General features: G+C 47.6%; 1 long non-coding RNA gene across 1 annotated transcript; it reads right to left on the reverse strand.

Annotated features, from left to right (window-relative positions):
• Nucleotides 1-1,827: 1,827 nt before the first annotated feature.
• Nucleotides 1,828-8,800, reverse strand: LOC111555357. Its single transcript, XR_004228853.1, has 4 exons — nucleotides 8,152-8,800; nucleotides 7,498-7,570; nucleotides 6,902-7,010; nucleotides 1,828-4,072 (listed from the first exon to the last, which is right to left on the reverse strand). It is a non-coding gene; the product is annotated as an uncharacterized LOC111555357 (long non-coding RNA).
• Between the last annotated feature and the right edge of the window lie 6,016 nt (nucleotides 8,801-14,816).

The following is a 14,816-nucleotide window of genomic DNA, read 5'->3' on the forward strand; positions in this document are numbered from 1 at the left end:
CACTAATTTATTAATCCATTAATCCATTAATAGTGTAATCCAATCAACTTTTTTTTTTTTGGAGATGGAGTCTTGCTCTGTTGCCCAGGCTTGAGTGCAGTGGTGCGATCTAAGCTCACTGCAACCTCTGCTTCCTGGGTTCATGCGATTCTCCTGCCTCAGCCTCCCGAGTAGCTGAGATTACAGGCACGTGCCAGCACGCCCGGCTAATTTTTGTATTTTTGTATTTTTAGTAGAGATGGGGTTTTGCCATTTTGGCCAGGCTGGTCTTGAATTCCTGACCTCAGGTGATCCACCCGCCTCGGCCTCCCAAAGTGCTTGGATTACAGGCGTGAGCCCCCGCGCCCGGCCTGCCAATCACTTGTTAAAGGTCCCACTTCTCTCTTTTTTTTTTTTTTTTTTTTTTTTGAGACGGAGTCTTGCTCTGTCGCCCAGGCTGGAGTGCAGTGGCTGGATCTCAGCTCACTGCAAGCTCCGCCTCCTGGGTTCACGCCATTCTCCTGCCTCAGCCTCCCGAGTAGCTGGGACCACAGGCGCCGGCCACCTCGCCCGGCTAGTTTTTTGTATTTTTAGTAGAGACGGGGTTTCACCGTGTTAGCCAGGATGGTCTCGATCTCCTGACCTCGTGATCCGCCCGTCTCGGCCTCCCAAAGTGCTGGGATTACAGGCTTGAGCCACCGCGCCCGGCCTACAAGGTCCCACTTCTCAATACTGCCATTGGGGATTAAGTTTCAACAACAGTTTTAGAGGAGACATTCAAACCACAGCAGACACTTACCCAGAGAAATGAGAAGTTATATTTACACAAAAACCTGTACATGAATGTTCATAGCAGCTTTACTGATAATAGCCAAAACTGGAAATAACCAAGATGTCCTTTGATGGGTGAATGGTTAAACAATGATATATTCATACCATAGAATTCAACTCAATGATAAAAAAAATTGAACTATTAATAACGCAACAACTTGGATGAATCTCAAGGGAATTCTGCTGAGTATAAAAAGGCAATCTGAAAGGCCACATACTATATAATACCAATTATGTAACATTCTTGAATATCCAAATTATAGAGATGAAGAACAGATTCGTGGTTGCCAGAGGTTAGTGATGAGGTAGGGGTGTAGTAGGAAGATGGGGGTGGTTATAAAAAGGTAACTTGAGGAAACGTTGTAGCGATGAAATTGTTCTGAATCTGGACTGTGATGGTGCATACGTGAACATACATCTGTGATTGAATTGCAAAGACTAAATACATGTGTGCATGTGCACACACACACACACAATCAATACAAGAACTAAGAACATCCGAATAAGATTGATGGATTTTATCAAGGACAGTATCCTGGTTGTGATATACTGTAGTTCTGCAAGACATTATCACTGGGGGAAACTAGGTAAAAGGTCCAAAGGATCTCTATTAATAATTTCTCACAACTGTACTTCTTTTTAAAATTAAATAAAAGTACAGAACAGACGGTCAGAGGACTGTGAGACAATATCAAATGATCAAATGTAAATTTAAGTGATATACCAGAAAGAGAAGAGAGGTGAAATTGGGGAGACATATTGAAGATTTAATGGCTGACAATTTTCCAAAATTGATGAAAGATATCAACCCACAAATTCCTAAATCTTAAAAACCCCAAGCGGGATAAATACAAAGAAAAAAACTATAACTAGGCATATCCTAGTCAAACTATAGATAAAATCTTTAGAGTTAAAAGAGAAAATCTTCTAAGTAGCCAAAGGAAAGAAAACATTATCTTTAATACAAACAACAAAAAGAATGATGGTTAATTTTCATCTGAAACAATGAAATCCAGGAGTCAATGAAATGATATCTAAAATGTTGGAAAAAAAAAAAAAAAGTACCATGCAAGAAGGCTATATCCAGTATGGAATAGGGAAAGAAAGGTTTCTCAAACCAAAGCTATGAGAACTTACTGCCAGAAGAACCACTGTAAGAAACACTAAAGAAAATGCTTTAAGCTAAAGGGAATTTATCTCAGATTGAAGCCCAGAACTACAAGAAGGAGAAAAAAACTCCAGAAATGGTAACTATTGGGGTAAATATAAAAGTATTTTTTCTTTTTAAAATTTCTTTGAAGACTTGACTGTCTGAAGCAAAAATAATATGCATTTATATGGGATTTATAAAATATGTAGAAAAAGTGTATACCTCAAAGGACAGGGAAGGGAAACTGTTGCAAGAATGGTTCAATTTTTACCTTGTTTGTAAAGTGGTACAATATTAACTCAAGGAAGATTATAATAAGGTTGTATGTTGTAATATCTAAAATAATAACTAAAAAGACCTTAGAGGAGTACAATAAATATATTATCTATTCAATATTCACACCTGGGTAAGATGGGCATTGCTACTTGATTTACAGAGAAAGAAACAGAGAAAGAAACTGGAGAAGCTAAAGCTTTCCCCTGGGTCACCAGATAGGGATATAGGTACACTAGAACTGAACCCAAGTTTTTAGACCCCCAAGCCTAGTGACCCTTGTGTCACTGACAGATTTTCTCTGTACAGGGGTAGATAATAAATATTTTAGACTTCATAGGACATAAGGTCTCTGTCGCAAATACTCAACTCTGTTCAAAAGCAGACACAGATGATATACAAACAATTGAGCATGGCAGTGTTCCAATACAACTTCATTTACAAAAACAGATGCTAGGCTAGCTTTGGCCCACAGGCCATCGTCTGCCAATCTCTCCATTATTCCACTGCCCAGTGGTTTTCAGTTCTGGCCCAGAGAGGGCCATTCTGATCCATAGCCAAGGTCCAGAACCACCAACACACCCGTGGGTTCTATCTGGTTTAAACACTTGGTTGTCCTCCCCACTCCTCTCCCCTTCCCGGCTCCCATGGGCTCTGGCCTCAGCATTTTGGTAAATAGAAATGTTCAGTCCTTTTGTACTCTCACCTCAGGGGAAATATCCCAGCGAAGGCCAGGGATTGCTGGGCCCCCTTACTGAAACACATTGTACTTCCTGAGCTTTCCAATTTTCCAGTCTTAAAATAGACCCACAGTGCTTCCTCCAGCAGCTCCCTCACTCCCTCCTCGCAGCTGTCTTTGCCTCCCCGTCCTGCTTCTTCGCTCTTGGGGTCAGCCCAGCCCTTGGCCACCAAGACTTGAAAACACACGCAAACTATATTTGCAATGGGCTACTGTGTTCAGACGATGCCCCACGGCTGATCCTCAACAATCAGTGATTCTGTGGCAGCCGGAGAGACCAGAGCCAAAGTCTTAACTGAAGGGCCAAGCAGGAAACCCTCCAATTGTTACCCTTTTGTTCCCCATGAGGAGAAATCTCCAGGCATCATTTAGGGCTGCTCAGCAGTTTTCAACTTACAGAATGTCCCCAAACTATTTTCAGCACTGTTTCCTCTCAGAACTCCCACCCTACCCCCCAGCTGGCACCCCCGAGTCAACTTTGGAATTAAAGAAATCAAAATCCCATTTGTGTTTCACTAACTTGAGGTCACAGAGCCGGTGTAAGGTCAGAATCAGAATTACAGTTTTTCCTGCATGGCCAGCTTCACCCAAAAGTCTGTAACCACTTCCTCCGCCCCAACAACATTCATTTGGGCCAATCTGAAGGTCAGACTTTTAGCCCATCCTGACCAGCTGCTTAGGACTCCTAAGGTCAGAGGCACTGCAGGGAGAATTCCACTTAGGGGCTGAGGAACAAATCCACTGATCACCTCCATTGCATATTTGTAAAAATGAGAAAAGCTGCCTGTACTGAGCAGTCCACGGACACGTGGCTTGGGCACCAATTTCAGCCCCAGTGGGCCCCTTGTCTGGGTGCCTTTGTGCAGTGTACAATCTCTACAATCACACCAGGGGCCTTGCTGATGAAGCGGTTTAGGGGTTCTAAACTCGGCCCACCCTCCCAGAAAAAGTGCAGGCACCTTTACGGCTGGTATATAGGAACATACCACTACTCAAACCCACTAGGTGACAGCACATTACTACGCTCACCTACTGTACATTGTGTTAGATTCGGGAGACTCTCCACCATCAAGGTGCTGCTCAGCCCTCAAGGAAGTAGCCTAGTAGGGAAAACAGACACCAACACGATTTCAGTACAATGCTATCTTAGGAGTTCAACTCAAGGTATTAAGTAGACTTTAATGGACAATTATCCATATTTCATTAAATCAAAGATCTCATTGATTTTAAGGTGCATGCACCACACACACACGCACACACACACACATGCACACACACAAACAAAAAATGCTGACATTAAACTATGGCATGGTATTCTCTTATTAGATTTTTAATTCTATACTTAATGAACTATATCTTTCAGACTTATTTAGATTATTATTTTTAAATTTAGATTATTATTTTTAGACAAAATGTCACCCTGTCACCCAGGCTGGAGTGCAGTGGCACAATCTCCACTCACTGCAACCTCTGCCTCCCAGGTTCCAGCGATTCTCATGCTTCAGCCTCCTCTCAAGTAGCTGGGATTACAGGCATGTACCACCACGCCCGGCTAATGTTTGTATTTTCAGTAGAGATGGGGTTTCGCCATGTTGGCCAGGCTGGTCTCAAACTCCTGACCTCAAGTGATTTGCCCATCTCTGCCTCCCAAAGTTCTGGGATTACAGGCATGGGCCACTGTGCCCGGCCATTATTTAGATAAATTTTACCATATATCACTATGATACATATATAAAAAGGAAAATACAAGTAAAACAAGTTGGTTACGGCATGGCTGAAATCTGTTCACATTCAGAACTCTTCTGAATCACTGTTGTACAAGAATTGTGACGTCCACGTCTTCTATGCTCTGATCCTTCCCATCGTCACGAGCACTGAGGATGTGGCATTTCCTAACAAGCTGCTCCACTCTTGTCTCTGGGATTTTCTTCCAAGTTACCAGTGGCCATTGTGCAAGATTTGCAGCAATGACATCACAATTATTCCCTTTAAGAACACATCTTGACTTCAGAGATGCCAAACTGGAGAACTGTGCACTGGTGAGACAGGTTATCCAGCCGTGGGGAGGGCAGGTTGGTTCTGCAGGCTCCATGGCAACAAAATGCTCCCCACAATTGAGAAGCCAGCTGTAGAGTCTTAAACCTCCCTGTGCATAGCGATTGCAACAAGATGCTGAGAAACTGTATTCAAACTCCTCCAAAAATGGTGGTTTGTTTCTCATGAGGTGAGCAGGTTCCCTGAAGGAGGGACTGGGGAGGCAGCTGAGCATCCCTGGGCTAGAAGACCTCTGAAGGCCTCTGCAGCCTGAGTCCCATGTCCTTGTGATGGTTACAACAAAGAGATATAGAGCTGGGGCCTTTCTTCTCCTGCCTTCTTGCCCCTTCTGTACACGGGCAGAGAGGTAGCCATCAGGGAAGCAAATGGGCACTTGCCCCCCAGAGGCCTCTCCATGGGCCATGCAGGGCGAAACACACTCTGCTGACTCACTTCAGCCACCAGACCCCAAAGGCTGGCCCCAGGAACATGCCTCCTTGGAATGGACATGTTCTCAGTTCACCCTATCCTGATATCCTATCTTAGGAGATTAACTCAACGTATTAAGTATCTTAGGAGTTTAACTCAATTTCCTCCGGAGGATACAAAGCAGGTTCAGGCATGGTGGCTCAAGGGCACACAGTGACCCCGTCACAGCCAGGCCCCCTCAGCTGTAGGCTCTGGACCCCTGAATGAGCCTGCCCTCCTGGCTCTCCCCACAAGGCAGCACCCTCTACCCTAGTAATGCGCTGATGTTCCAGTCCTGGTCTTTCCCTTTCCAGCATGCTTCCAGGGCCTGTCCACTGGCAACACTGCCCCATCTGCCCCATCTCTCTTATTCCATAGCTCTGCCCTCACCCAGAGCCCCAGACATTCCCTGTATGCTCGGGGGCTGGCCCCAGGTGAGCTCCTCGCCACCTTGCTCCGGGCAGTGGCTGAAGCCTCCTGTTCAGTCTCTTGCCCCTGATTCACTGTGTTCACTACAACCAGGAAGTTTTTTCTAAAAATGGTTCTGACTGGCCGGGCGCAGTGACTCATGCCTGTAATCCCAACACTTTGGGAGGCTGAGGTGGATGGACCACCTGGGGTCAGGAGTTCGAAACCAGCCTGGAGCCTGGCCAACATGGTGAAACCCCGTCTCTACTGAAAATACAAAAACTTAGCCGGGGTGGTAGCAGGTGCCTGTAATCCCAGCTACTTGGGAGGCTGAGGCAGAAGAATCGCTTGAATCTGGGAGGAGGAGGTTGCAGTGAGCCGAGATCGTGCCATTGCACTCTAGCCTGGGCGACAAGAGCGAGACTCTTTTTTTTTTTTTTTTTTTTTAAAAAGGTTCTGACCTTGCCTCTCTGTAACCTAAACCCTTCCAGTGATTGTTCAAGGCACGCAAGGAGCTAGCCAGGGAGAGGGGGGGGAAGGGTGTTCTGGGAGAGACCAGTCCCTGGGAAGGCCCGGAGGGGAGATGGATTGCTAGTTCCTGACACCTGCTTGTGCCTCCTGTGTCTGGAGTGGAGAATGTATGGTAGTCCAGGACCCGGAGAACAGGTTTATGAGATGGGCAGGGGCCACATTGTTCATGAGGGTTTTGTGAGCTGTACTGGAGCTGGGCATTCTAGGGAAGGCCCTACAGGGACCACTTTCCAGCATGAGTGTAGCTCTTCTCAGACGGTAATGTGCATTTGGGAATCATCCAAGGATCTTGGTAAAGCGCAGCTTCTGATTCAACAAGTCTGGGGTGGGGTCCAAGAATAAGCATTTCTAACAAGCACCCAAGGTGATGCCCATGGTGCCGGTCCTGGGATCCCACTGTGAGTATCTAGGGGCTGCAGTGAGTTGTCTGACTCCCATAATACACTATCCAGGTGCACAGGGGTTCATTCATTCATTCAAATACTTACTGAGCACCTATGGTGTGTCTGAATGGCAGTCTAGGTCTGGAGATATAACAGATGATAAAACTGCTGTAAATAAAGCTGCAAAAGTCCCTGCCCTCATGATGCTGATATTCTGGAAGGGAAGAAAAATGATAAGACACAGAAAATTAAGCAAAATATACTGTTATTTGCTAGGGGGTAGGGAGTGCTGGGGTGGGGTGGGATTTTATGTAGGATGGTCAGGGAAGACCTCGCTGGAAGCAGACAACAGAAGGATGAGAGAGTGAGCCATGTGGGGAGGAGCTCTCTGGGTAGAGGGACAGCAGGTGTGAGGTCTTGAGGCAAGAGTGTGCCCTGCCTATCCAAGAAGCAGTGAGGAGGCCACTGAGGTGGGGGAATGGACAGAGCTCATGGGGACTGTGCCTTATTTAACTCCAGATATAATTTGCTTAGCATACCACAGAGCAGTGAGGCTTGTGGTAGCTTGTGGGGTTGTGGCAGCAGGTGCAGGTGAGCACAACCCTCTAGGTGACCTGGTGTTCTTTGTTCTCCCCTGGACTCTGCCCTTGAGCCACTGCTCAGGCCTGGGAGGGTGGGCACAGGCACACACACACACATACCGTGGGGGAGCAACAGTCAGTCACAATTCCTGTCTCTTGAACTGACCCTTGGGTTTCAGAGAGAGATCAGCACCTAGAAAAAAATGAGATGCAAGACCCCTCCATCCCACTACCATTGTCTCTCCCTGACCCCCAAAGCCAGTCTTGAGCCTCAGCTACCCTCTGGGAGGCCCTTGTTTGTCACTACCTCTTGCATCTCCCAGCATGGACCTCGATTGGGCCTCATCTCCACTGCAGCCCCCAGGGAACACCCGCCCCACCTGTGGTCACCCAGTAGTCTTTACAATTTTCATTGAGATAGGGTCTCGCTCTGTCACCCAGGCTGGATTGCAGTGGCAGGATCTTAGCTCACTGCAGCCTCCACATCCTGGGATCAAGTGATCCTCTCACCTCAGCTTCCCGAGTACGTGGGGACACGGGTGTGCACCACCACACCTGGCTAATTTTTAAATTTTTGTAGAGATGGGGTCTATCTCTACAAAATAGAGATAGTCAGATGGATGCCCAGGCTGGAACCCGCAGTCTTGAGCGGCCATAGGAAAAGGAAGAGCTGCAGGAAGGGAAGCCTATGAGAATCAGGACCAGGCCTCTGACCTCCTCCTCTCTCCCTCCCTGGGTAGCCAATGCTCCCCACAGGACTGCCTCAGGACTCACCTTTTCCTGGCAGGCCAGGGAGACCGGCAACTCCTCTTCGTCTGGAGGCGGTTCCTCAGGGCATCGGAGGGCAGGAGGCTGACTCTTCCCTGTCTCCATCCCCATCAGGATGTGGCACTGGTTCCCAGGCTTTCCCAGGCCAGGGTGGGGCTTCTGCCTGCGCAGAAGCGAGGCCAGGTGGCCTCAGGCAGGTTACCTGATGTTGCCAAGCCTGTTTCCTCATCTGTAAAGTGGAGCGCTCCTCACACGTGGCTGGTGAGGATTCGATGGGATGAAGCACATGTCCTCCTAAGAGCGCTGGCTGACCGGAGTAGTGCCCTCACTGTGTGCCCTGGGCTGTCCCGAATCTGTTACACACACATTACTTCAGTGCACCCTCACAACAAGGCAGAGGTTGGAGCCATTCTCTCCATTTCACAGATGAGGAAACAGAGGACAGAGAGGTTAAGGAACCTGCCAAGATCTTGTGGTTCATAAACAATAGAGGCCAGACAGGTTCCTGAAAGCCCCCTCTAACCCTGTGGGCCATCTGTCAAGTTCAATCTGTGGCACAAAGGGAGTACATCCCTGTCTGTACAAAAAATTCAAAAAATTATCTGGGTGTGCTTGTGCATGCCTATGGTCCCAGCTCTTAGGGAGGCTGAGGCAGGAGGATTGCTTGAGCCTGGGAGGTTGAGGCTGCAGTGTCATGACACTGCACTCCAGCCTGGGTGACAGAGTGAGACCCTGTCTTAAAAAAAAAAAAAAAGAAAAAGTAACAATACACCATGGCCATTACATATGATTATTATTACTATGCTTTTTATTAAACATACAGAAGACTCCCACCAAAGGTGGGTGCAGTCAGGGGAGCGGCGCACCTGTGGCTGGACGCCTCAGGTGGGGGAGCCCCATGTGAGCACATGTGGAAATGGGGGCAGCCTTCCTGTTTCACCGTCCACCTTGGCCCCAGGCCCGGGCACTTCCCTAACAGCTGTGACTCTGATGAACTCTCAAGACTAAATTGCCCTCCCCACCTCCACAGCCACATGATGTGAGGCACGTTCTTCTGTCAGGCAAAAATAAATTACCTTCCCCCAAAGCAGGCCCTCAGTTTTGTGGTGTGTATGAATGTGTGGTATGTGGCGTATACATGTGCCTGTGTCTGGTGTGGTGTAGGTGGTGTGTGGTATATGTAGTGTGTGTGGGGGGTGGGGTGGGGTGTGTGTGTGTGTTGGGGTGAGGCGTGAGTCTCCTGGACAGTGAGGCATCTGGGGAAGTGTCACATTTCCACCCTGAATGAGCAGCCATGACCTTTTAGGAGCAGGAATCTGGAGAATTTCCCAGGTTTCCTGAAGGGCATCTGGGAAGCCTGACTTTCTCTACCTTTCAAAATGTCCCAACACCCCCTAAACCAAAATCCTCCAAACTGTCTCACAAACCAATGTGTGAGCCTCACAGAAGAAGGAGGGTGGGGAGAAATGGGGACCAATAAACAAACCCTCGGAGTAAACCTGGTATTTTATAACATGGCACAAAGCACGTCCGTGACTTCACACATCTCCATGCAAAGTCTAGAGCAAGGGGCAGGCGCCATCCCAGTTTGGCAGGCAACATCCCAGTTTGGCAGGCTACAAGAGTCTGATTGCTCCGCTATTGTAGACCCACAGCAACTGTCACAGATTTAGAAGGCAAACAGCTGTGACTCAGGAGTAGCTGCAAAACAAGGTGTCAGCAGATACCTGAGATACTTAGAAGGTAACTTAGGTGTACACTGACAAGCAACAATTTGAAAACAAGGTTTGTCCATGTGGCAGAGGCAGCCAGCTGCCCTCCAAGATCAGGCTCCCCTTCCCTCCTGCAGAGTTGCTGCTGGGAAGTGGCTACCCAGCCTCTAGCAATTGGCTAAGGCACATGGCTGAATTCTAGCCAAGAGGAAGTGGGCAGAAGTGACGTACACTGCTTTCAGACCTGGCCAAAGCCCCTGTGACACTCCACCTCCCTCCCCCTTATCTGTGGGCTAGATTTGATGTCTAGGGTAACCATGAAAGCCAAGAGCTGAAGACGGCGGAGTCTGCATGAACCCTCCGTCAAGCTGGAACTGAATGGAACAGAACCTCTTCCCCTGTTCCCTTCTCCAGAGGATTAGACTCATGGGAATGAGAAATAAAGTTTGCTGGGTCAGACCACTGACATTTGGGGGTTTACTTGTTATGGCTACATGAATTATCAGCTGATAATTATCAGCTGATAATTAAACCATGTTGATTGCTGAAGATGATTGGTAGGCGAGATATTAGCAGCCACTAATTATTAGTGCATAATTAAGGTATCACCAGTAATAATGAAGTAAATGATGACTAAGGGGTCTACTACATTCACTCAGAGGGAAACTGACATCTGAGATGTTTACTGATGACTTAGATATTTGCTTATGACTCTGATGCTAGTAGTTAAAATATTAATAGAAAACTAAAATATTTCCTGGAAACTATGATGTTAACTGACAACTAAGAGTTAGTTGATAACAAATAATGGGGATATCCGGCGACACTTGCTTTAGGTTCCTTTGTCGCAGCTCTCAGCCTATCTCTGCAGCAGCTGCCCTCTTGTGCACAGACAATGAGTCTCTCTGAGTTCACCTGACAAAGCCCCTCTGGCCCACTTCTGGCCCTGAGGACTGACAAGCTGGACCCAATGAATGGCATATAATCTTTGCGCGCCTGCTCCCTCTATGGATCTCACCACGTAAAGCACACATTATTCCTTTCTACACCCCCGTGGCAGTGCCTGAGGAAGGGGAACTCGTCCCCTAAGATCTAGTTCTCCTCTGAGTTCTGAGGGCAGCCATGAGTATGCAGCAGCAGATGTGGTGGGTGAGGCCTCCCTTGGGCGGGACCAGGGCTGAGCCCTCCTTAATTAATCCCAGATGGGGCTCTTCTATTGTTTGTGGAAAGGATGATCTGTGGAAGACACAGATAGGGCTGCTGTGGTGCCAAGGAGTGCTTATCACCGGGGAGGTCTAGAATGGGTCTCCCCTCTCCCATCTGCCATGGGATTTTCCTCACAGTAAGTGGAGTTGAGCAAAGATGGCTTCCTGGCTTCTAGGTCCCAGGGATGGTGTCCAAAGGAGGCTCTGTCTGCCAGGGGTGATGGCTCCCTGGGGGCGGTCGGTCCCAGGCTGAAAGAGAGCCGACCCCACATGCTGAATTGGGTGCCTCAGAACTTCAGGTATGCATTCAACCAGGTGTGTGCCCACAGTGAGCCAACCTTCCCAGACACACATGAGCAAGTGTGGTTTCGGCAGGCTCTAGGGCATCTGGGGAACAACTGGAGAGAAAGCTATAAATAAGGACCATCTGGGAAAATTCAGGAGGTTCGAGGGCTGGTTTTGCACAAAGGTCTTTGGGAACCAGCGAGGTGGAGCAGAGTGGGATCATGGCTCTGCCACCTTCTTGTGTGTGGTCTTGAGCAAGGCTCCTTATGTGGCAAAGCACTTAGAACAGGGCCAGGCCCATAATAAGTCCTCAGAAATGATAGATATTATTGTAATGTCGGGGGACTGCAGCCCATGGCTCCTGTATACAGGGTGTCTGTCTTAGATGTGCTGTTCCAGAGGCTGAATAAGAACTGAAATTCAAGTTTAGGACTTAAGGCACAGGGAGATGAGTCATCAGGCATTGGATTCCAGCAGTCCTGATCACCACCTCCCCTCCAGGGCCTCATTATTGCTGCACAGCTGCCTCCAGCCCCTCACGTGGACAGGCCGAGGGAGGGCAATGGAGGCCTGGAGTGAGGTCACTGGGCCCACCCTTGGATCTGAGGCCTCTGCGTACAGGACTGGCCTTTCCGTGGCTGCTCCAGGCTCTCCCCTCCCTAACAGCACTGTCACCAACCACCCACCCGCCCTCGGGGGATTTCCCTACTTGCTGGTTGTTGGTCACCCCAGATTCCTTTCTCCAAGCTCATCAGCTTGGATGAGAGCCTTTAGCCACCCACCTCTGAGTGTCAGGCAGGGACCCAGCCCACGAGACCGCTGTTTTCTGCTTGCTCTTCTCACAGGAAGAAAGAGGAGGAAAACTCTTTTGGTCTACCCCTCTGTCTTTCCTTGACTTATGCAGTCCCGCTGGGCCCACCAGTTAAGAAAGTTTACCTCCTAAATTAGCTGGGTGTGGTGGTCCGTGCCTGTAATCCCAACCACTCAGGTGGCTAAGGCACGAGAATCACTTGAACCCCCGAGGCAGAGGTTGTAGTGAGCTGAGATCGCACCACTGCACTCCAGCCTGGGTGATGAAGTGAGACTCTGTCTCAAAAAAAAAAAAAAAAAAACCAAAAAAGAGAGTTTACCTCCTGCACTACACTTTGCCTGGTAGTAGTACGGGGAGGGGGTGCTCTAAGTTGAATGAGCACAGATTGGGGGTCAAGATACGTCATCACTTACTGTTATGGTCTCAAGTTTCGTTATCTGCAAAAGGAGGTGATAATGCCTCCTATCCACAACCTCGAATCTGTCAGCAAGTAAGCAGGAGACTTCCATTAGGGGAACGTTGCCTTCTGTTCTGTCCTAAGGTTGCAAGAGCCTAAGGCTGAGATACAAGAAACGGAGCTCCCCACACCTACCCAGACTGAGCAACTGTGTGAGCAGGAACTTCATGGGGGCTGCTTTTTGTTCTTTGGATTTCACTTCATACAAGGAAAGGAGCATGTTTTCCTAGCTAGAATACATCCTCAGAGGCAGCTGCTAGATATCCTGCCTGGGAGAAGAAAAGAAAAATCAAGGGAAACAAGTTCTTAGCTCATTTACAGCTTCACAAAATTGTACATTTTGATGTTTTGCCTCATGAAGTATTACTGAAATAACTTCATGGCCAATAAAAATGAGAAAATGCAAAAAAGTAGACAGAAGGGAAAAATAACTTGTAGGAGTCTCAGCCTATGATATGCAAGCAAATTTCCTGCTTTCAATTTTCTTTGTAAGCATTGGAAAAAAAAAAAAAAAAAAAAGGTCAGGATTGCATTGTGCATGTATCTTCCTTGATGCATGAGAAAATTTCCAGGCTACATGTTTTTAAAAAACCATCTGTTGCTGGTTGCCTCGCCTTCCATTGACTGGATGTACCCTGCTTTTCAAAGCCAGTCCCCTGAAGGTGTGCATTTAGGCTGGGATGAAATATAACTGTGCTGTTTCCCAGCTCACTAATTGTTTTAGGGTCTTCGAGATCAATTTTCGTAGGCAGACAGCTGGCTCCTATTGTGGTAGCATTTGCCATGGAGCACCACTCTCCCTGGGCACAAACTCTGTTCTCTTATTGCCCCATAGAAATAACCCTGATACCCGCCCACGAGTCTACATCTTTCCCCCCAGTTCTCTGGAACTAACCACACGCTCTTGGCCTCTCACCCACCACTGCCCCTGTAGAGAGGACACCACCTCTGTGATTTCCCAGGTTTACTGGCTTTCCAGGAGGGAAGCTGCAGTGATACTCTGCTCAAAATGCCAGTGGTTTTGGGAGCCATCTCACCTGTCCGTGCACATAAAGCAACATGGACAAGTAGGTGAGGGGACTGGTAGACATGGCGGGGAGGCAAATGTGGAGGCCAGAAGATGTGGGCTTGGATCCCGGCTCTCCTACTTATTAGCCGTGAAAACCGAGCTACTTATTGAACCTCAGAGCCTGGGTTCCTTCTTTTATAGAGAATAATTCCTTCCCTCTAGAGTTTTTGTGGGAATTAAATAAGATAATAATATAAGTGAACCTGCTGAGTCCAGTTTCTGACCTCAATAAGACAGTCAATAAATGGCTGAGATTATTCCCCACCACCCCACTCCCAGGGGTCAGAGTTTTCTGTCCAATTGTTCCATTACCCATACTCTTAGTATGTACTGATGAGCTCTTGTTTGCAAAAGCTTTATCCTCTAGGAGCAATTTCTCCAGAGTCATGCTGGTGTCAGCCAGCTGGTCAGTCTAGCAGCCTGGAGGCTTTACTGGCCCATTGCCCTGGTCAGATCATGTGCAAATAAAGGGCTCCCTTCCCTCATCTTGTTCAAGACCACTTAGCTTACCCTAAGAAAGAACAAGATAATCAAGCAAAAACACTCACTCCTCCTTCCTTGTACCAAGTATTTTCATGGGCTTCTATTTAATCCATATTCACTGCCATGTGCAATGAGACTAAGTACATTCAACTCAGCTCTAGCACTCCAGACTTCTGGTCCCCGTCTTCCCTTTTGGTCCTACTCTTGGTCCTGGACCACACTTACCCCGCTAAGCTGAAGATTAGGAAGAGGAAGAACTAGATAGAAATTATGGTTCAAGTGCATCAATGTATCCAGTGGTTCTCAAACTTTGCTGCCCATTAGAATCACTTGTAGTTTTAAAGATTCCTGATGCTTAAGCCACACCGTGGACCAATTAAATTGGAATATCTGGGCATGAGGACCACGCAGAGTATTAGGCCTGAGAACCAGTGACTTAACTGCTGTTGCTAGTGTGCCTGTATCAGTGTTGTCTACCATGGACTGTAAGTTCTGGAACAAGAAGAACCACATGTATCCCACTTTATAGCATTCCATGTGGAGTCAGACACACAGCCAATGCTTCTGATGATGATGGAATACCTCAATCTGTTTGTCATTAACTCTGAAATTGGAATACGGTAGATATTCCAAGATCACACATATGTCC

This window comes from Piliocolobus tephrosceles, chromosome 2 (assembly GCF_002776525.5).
Source record: "Piliocolobus tephrosceles isolate RC106 chromosome 2, ASM277652v3, whole genome shotgun sequence".
Classification (NCBI taxonomy): Eukaryota; Metazoa; Chordata; class Mammalia; order Primates; family Cercopithecidae; genus Piliocolobus; species Piliocolobus tephrosceles.